Here is a 6521-nt window from a genome sequence, read left to right on the forward strand (position 1 = left end):
AACTCCTCACACAGATGCACAAACCTATAACCAAATCAGCCAAACTAATAACACAAAAACTGATTAGCACTCAGTTTGTAATGTTATAAAACACACTTTGCATAACTGTAAACACAACCCACTGCTTTGCCCACAATTTGCTAATGATGAAAACACTCCTAGAAAAAATATACACATTCGGGGATATGTTGTACACTACAATACCAATTCTTAGACAATATGTGACAGGGGGAAACACCTTTAGATAATCTCTTCACCTGGCAACCATGCTGTATAAATAAGTCACAAGTAAGCTTTCTGTATGGAAAATAATGGAAGGAGAAAGAAACACCAGAAGATTGAGGATCAGAGGAGGGTGAGGAAAGGGAGAACGGAGACAAAGGCACATAATCACAGATGACACATTCGTTGACCATGTCATCAACCATGGCATTTAGCTACTGGAAAGCAGGTGAAAGGGTTCAACCCAATCTGTGCCACTACACTGTAGAGAGCATAAGCAGAACATTTCACGCTGAGAACCGGTATGTAGAGTCATTTCATACTCAACAGCGCAGTATAGCAAATATGTACAGAGACAGTGTATATGAAAGACAATATAGAATATACTGACTGTAATGTGTGAAATACAGTAATGTACAAGTGATTGGATTGCTACTTTACAGAATTACTAGAATTCTGAGAGCAGGCGGCAGAGAACAACTGTGTGTTCACACCTGAGCAGGAGACCCACAATATGAATATGGTGATGGCTAACTATAAGACTGCAGGAAAGTCAGTAGGCCTAATACAGTAAAACATGGCAGAACCTTTGCAAACATCTCTATGTTGATATGTGCAGGTAATCAACATATAACTATGTTGATATGTGCAGGTAATCAAGTTTTGAATATACTGTTGGAGTCCTAATGATATTGACCAGATGGTATGTCAGGACTGGATACAAGGTGAAACTTTCTCCGCTGTCTTGCACTTGAAGACATAGCATGTGATGTCAATGAAATGTTATTGTCGGATCCAGCAAGGCATATGGATGTTCAGTAATTTCCTTTGTTAGACTTACATTGTGTTTTCTTGTGTATTTGAATCATAGAACTAATACAATAGAATGGCCCATCAGCTTCTGGGCATGCGTCTGTACCGCCGCCATCTTGGAACAGGGTTCTAATCAGTTATCTGTTCATTTAACATTATGGCCACGCCAGTCGGTGATCACTTTGTAAAGTTGAAGGATATTTGTGCCGCTATGCTTGCAGCAACGAGAGGACGAAAAACAGCCAAAGAAGGTGTAACATGAGGTAAGGTGTTATCTTGTGATTTTGAATGTTATCGATATTAAGTTTCTGTGACAAACAACGGCATGATGTGTTTGCCTTGAGCAATGTTGTTAGCCTAGAGCTAATATCATTTCACAGTTGGTCCACTGAGGTAAATCAAGGACGATTTAACTGTAGGACATGATGACACTTGACATGCCCAATAAAGGCGATAGTTAAGACTCTTTTCTTTTCTTTTCTTTTGTTCCTGAATCAATATATTTGACGCTTTGTTCGGCGAAAATAACGTTGTGAGGCAAGCAACGCTAACGTTGGCCTGTACGAATCATATTATAGTTCTAATACTACCTGTAGGTATTAGTCAAAAGCGCTTCCTGAGGAAAGTCAACGATGATTTGGGTGATTCTGGGATATTTGTTTAAGTCGTGAATTAATATTTATGGCGCCATGTTTGACGAACTTGCGAAAATCTCAGATAGATCTCTACATTTAAAGTTAGCTAACTAGTTGCAACAGTGTTTGTTGCAACGGACATTCCGTACGTGCCTCAGTTGATGTACACTTGAATATCAAATATTGTTTTTATGTACTATGATGTCCACATGTTTGTTCATTGTTTAAAGGATAACTTTTAAGTTTGTCAGGCGTGCTTGTTACAGTGCTTGTTGCAACATGTCAATAACAGCGTTCCCTAAACCTCAGTTGTACAATTAATTAAACATGTCTTGTGCCTATACCCTGTTGGTAAGTTTTGTTTTCAAGAAAGCGCCACGTTATTAACGTGGTTACACAAACATAAGGATCATGTACACATCTCGCACCAAATGTTGCTATTCTGCTTTGCACTGGAAGGATAAAGTTGATAAGGTTATTGCTACTACAACTTGTTCTGTGCAGATGGCCCAAAAGAAGGAGCGAGGCGGGCATGGGCTCTGGCTTTGAAGAGAGAGAGAGAGGTTTGTGCCAAAACAATGCTGATCTGATGCTGCCACTTACCTCCTGAGCAAACTGTTCGGCTCAGAGAGCCATCAATTTCAACTTCAACTTCCCCAAACACTTGTCCAAGGTTAGTCAAACAATTAGTTGCATGATATCTCATAATTAATCATGAATTGTTCTTTCAGGCTCTACTAAGGAACATCATGTATGCATTTATAAGTAGATAACCTTGATGGTGTCATACTGTGTTTGCCTATGTGGGGATCTGGGTTCAGTGTTGCCAGCTGGAAAATGCTGAATTATCTACCAAAACCTCAAAATTATCCTTTTTGGGGACTATTTGGGAGGAGATTATCGTACAAGACCCAGATTGTTGTTTCAAGGCATCAAAATGAACTGAATTACAACTCTGAAATGATTGTACATCATGCTTTTTTGATCAGTGAGGACAAAATTGACAATTATGGTACAAATACAATAATCATCATATATCTGGCAACACTGTCTGGGTTTCTCTCTCTCTCGCACATGAACACACGCGTCACATGAAGTGCTGGCAGCAAGTGCACAGGTGGAGACATTTCCGTGGAGGAGGTGGAGGTGCTTTCAACAGGAGGATGGTGCACGCATGGCGTGCGTTGCAATATGCGACCTTGCCTCCTCCACTTGCTTCCCTCCTCGTACCAGGAAGTAATATGTCATGATGACATCACTGACAACAGCATTATATTTCAATATCTTGCAAAAGCTCAATTGTAGAGTCTTTTTCTCATTTGCAATTGGGATGGTGAATGAAAAACAGTCCCTCAAAAGTTGTTGTGGCTAGGCTGACAGCTGGGAAACTTTATCGTTTTCTCCACAGAGGAGGGGCCAGGAGGCGGGACGAGGAGGCAAGCGCAAGTGGAGGAGGCAAGGTCGCATATTGCAACGCACTCATGGTCTGGGGTGTGCGTAGATTTAGGCACGTTTGATGCGCTTGATAAATGAGGGCCCTGAATCATTTGACTTGTTCTGAGTCGCATGACTGACTAGGAAGTTTTAAAGCATGACTTGTGAAGTTCTTACCACTCTCTTGCTGCAGCCATTTGCCACCATCACTTGATCCCCCTGTCATGCATATAATTAAGGATTACTGTACTGTGTTTTAACTGAGTAAATAATATGCATATTGGCTCCTAATGTTTTGTTTTTAACTTTTATTAGGGTAGTTCCAGTCCTGTGTTCCACTCTTCATGGAGGGCATGGGGTGACTGTCTGCGTTTGTGACCCTCCAGTCAGCATTGAGTTGACGGGCTACAGACACTTGGTAACTTTTCTTATTTGATTTCTGATGTTTTTAGTGTTTTATATTGGAATCTTCAATTGTATTAATGAAGCGAACCTTTTCATTTATGCATTCTCGGTATGTTTCGTGGATTTTCATTTTGTATTTACATGGAGGGCATCAAAACTGTGCATGAACACATGTAGATGTGCTTACCAAAAAATATAATTCTAGCTGTTGTCCAACAGCAATGTCAGCTGTCTATCCACCTGACGTCAACACGGCACAACTGATGGCCCAGCACATTTCAATAAGCGTATTTTTGTCTATTTTCAAGTAAAAATGCTCAGTTAGTCATGTCACTCTTAAATGAACGCCAGTCCTCCAAAAACTCACTAGAATTGTAGAACTAGAATTTTGAGGCCTAAAACCTAGTTGTAAACTCTTACCAATACAAGTATTTTACAGACATTTTCTTGATCTGATATTGAGTCACAGCCAGTTACTTGGAGAGGTCAAACCTATGTTGGAGGGAATCTGTGGCAGGGTTTCTTTGCTTTTACTTTTTGTACCACTGTTTCACCTAGATAACCAGCTTGACCAAGTGGCCCATTATCAGATCAAGGGTGTTTTTACTTGAAAACAGACTGACAAATAAGCTTGTAGAAACAAACAAGTGAGGCCCTCAGTTTTGCTGTGTTGATGTCACTGTTTGGCATGTTTTTTAAAATGTGAATGTTTTTTAAATGCTCAGCAGTTGGAGAACAGGCTGTGAACTGCTGATATCCTGCGCCCTTCAGCACAGTGAGCGCCAGTGCCACAGATCAACGCAATGTTTGAGCTGCCACAGACACCTTCATCTTTTGGCCATCAAAGTCAACATGCCTTCTGATCACCTTGTTTTTGCTGCATGAAGACCCTCAGGATCCTGAACATTATTCAGATCAACAATGTGTTGCCATTTAACTGTTCCAAAGGGACTGATGATAGGACCGTAAGCCTTGAGCATATTTCTAGCTAATTTCCTGATCAGGTAGATATCTTCCCCTGAGGAAGGGTTGGTAAATGAGGTCTTCAGAGGCTGTTCTTCTGGATTTTACCAGATATGTTTCGACGGTAGGGTCACAGGGATGTTGATGTGTCATGTGCTTTGAAATGAGCTGATGTTGTTATGGAGGTGTGCCCTCCCTGTCAATATTGACAGGTTGGTCACACTTCCTACTGAGTTATCCTTTTTGGATGGTGGTCTAGGTGTGTGACTGCATGTATGCCCCCTCATCCCTGTGAACAAAAACCAGGGATGAGGGGGCATACGTGCTCTAACACACCTGGCCCACCATCCTAAAATGACCACTCTAACAGCAGGAGGTTTGACCAATATCAACAGGGAGGGCACACCTCCACAACAACGTCAACTGATTTTAAAGCACGTCACATCAACATCCCTGTGACCCTACCATCGAAATGTCTGAAGTACATTGGTTAATGGATGGTTGTGGCGGGGTTCTGATGTTGATTGTGTATATAGTTGTCTTTTTTCAATAAATTGAAGTGTGGTCAGGCCTTGCTGTGTACTTTCATTGCCAAACTCTGCTTAAAGGATAACTCCAGCCAATTTCAACATGCAGTTGTATTGCTCACACTACCCTCGACTTATCTGGTGATGCTGCATTTTTTGGCTCAGCCCTTTCCGGGATTTGAGCTATTCTAATGGGGGCAGATTTTGTTTATCGCTGTTTGCTAGTTGTCTGATTTTGCATAACCTTTTGGATGTTTTGGGGAATAAATCAAGATGGTTTTTTTTATTATTATTTAGTGGGAGCATGTTGAAATTGGCTGGAGTTAAACTTTAAGTTTCCTATTTTTTTTGTTTTTTAACGATTCACTGAAACCATTGTAAATATTTGGGAATAAAGTAGTCAAAGCAATCTGTTGCATTGCTTAAATATTATGGTAATGGGATTACATTACTGATAACATATGTAGCTTATTACATTTCAAAAGTAACCTCACCAACCCTGTGTAGGCCTATGTAATATTTATTTCATGTGTGTAGATTTGTAAACATGCTGAATAGGATCAAAGGGTTTCAGGAAATTATGGATTTAACCTGTGATCACATTGTTGAAACTGGGCCCATAGGGCTTATTGCTGGTCTTATTGGAGATGTCCAGAAATAAGACAACGGTGCTGTTGTAGCTTGGTTAGTGCAGCCCTCAAATATTATAAGGCACCAAACAATAAACCAGCCTTCACTGTTGTGACTTGTGCAAATATTGCATTCGTGTAGGCCCTACACAATGATGGCACATTCAAGTGTAATGTAGCCTAATTTAGATAGTGTCCATAACGTAACCAATAGCCTGTAGACAACGGTAGGCTATACACTCATACGGTACATTAGATTACATTACATTGCTCTTCTTAGCTGACGCTTTTTACAGACGGGAATGAAGAAACTAATGATTCATTGTAAATATTTTGTCCAAGTATAATGTAGGCCTAGTTATTTGCTTGTGAAATGTGTATGTTTAATTTTCCCCCATGTAAACGTTTTCGAGGTAGGCTATGCCCTGTTCATCAGGAAGTCTCGTACAGCTGGTATGAATGGGGAAAAGGTAGGCCTAATTAGTTGAGCGTAAATGTAGGCTATGTTGACAAAAAATGGTTTAAAGGGGTCCTATTATGCTTTTTCATGTCCACTACCCATTTATTGGGTTACACAGCATCTGTTGTATGTAAAAGCTTGGTGAAAGCTGCATTTCACAAATTGGCCTCTTGGGGGAGAATTTCTCTGCCGCAGGAACGCTATTTCTCAACTGTCAGAGAACGCGTGGTTGGGTTTTCAACATTCTATAGCTTTTGTTTCCTGTACGGCTCTACGTCATGCTGTACCTAACATTGCTGCTTATGGGATGGAGTGTTGACGATGTCACAGACCATTTATTAATTGCAGAGACAGTGGACCTAATGCGCATTTGTTCATCGCAGCCACATAGCCTAGGCCTATCTGAATTTGACAGTATTGTGATGAGATGTAT

At 40.6% G+C, this 6521-nt stretch overlaps 1 long non-coding RNA gene across 2 annotated transcripts; it reads left to right on the forward strand.

The window, feature by feature from the left end:
- The first annotated feature begins 1131 nt into the window (after nucleotides 1-1131).
- LOC134464514 (uncharacterized) lies at nucleotides 1132-6117 on the forward strand. Of its 2 annotated transcripts, XR_010037920.1 has the most exons (5): nucleotides 1132-1298; nucleotides 2175-2343; nucleotides 3079-3130; nucleotides 3420-3522; nucleotides 4235-6117. It is a non-coding gene; the product is annotated as an uncharacterized LOC134464514 (long non-coding RNA). The 2 variants fall into 2 exon arrangements; XR_010037919.1 differs by lacking the exon at nucleotides 3079-3130.
- Nucleotides 6118-6521: the final 404 nt, after the last annotated feature.

This window comes from Engraulis encrasicolus, chromosome 15 (assembly GCF_034702125.1).
Source record: "Engraulis encrasicolus isolate BLACKSEA-1 chromosome 15, IST_EnEncr_1.0, whole genome shotgun sequence".
NCBI classification, from domain to species: domain Eukaryota; kingdom Metazoa; phylum Chordata; class Actinopteri; order Clupeiformes; family Engraulidae; genus Engraulis; species Engraulis encrasicolus.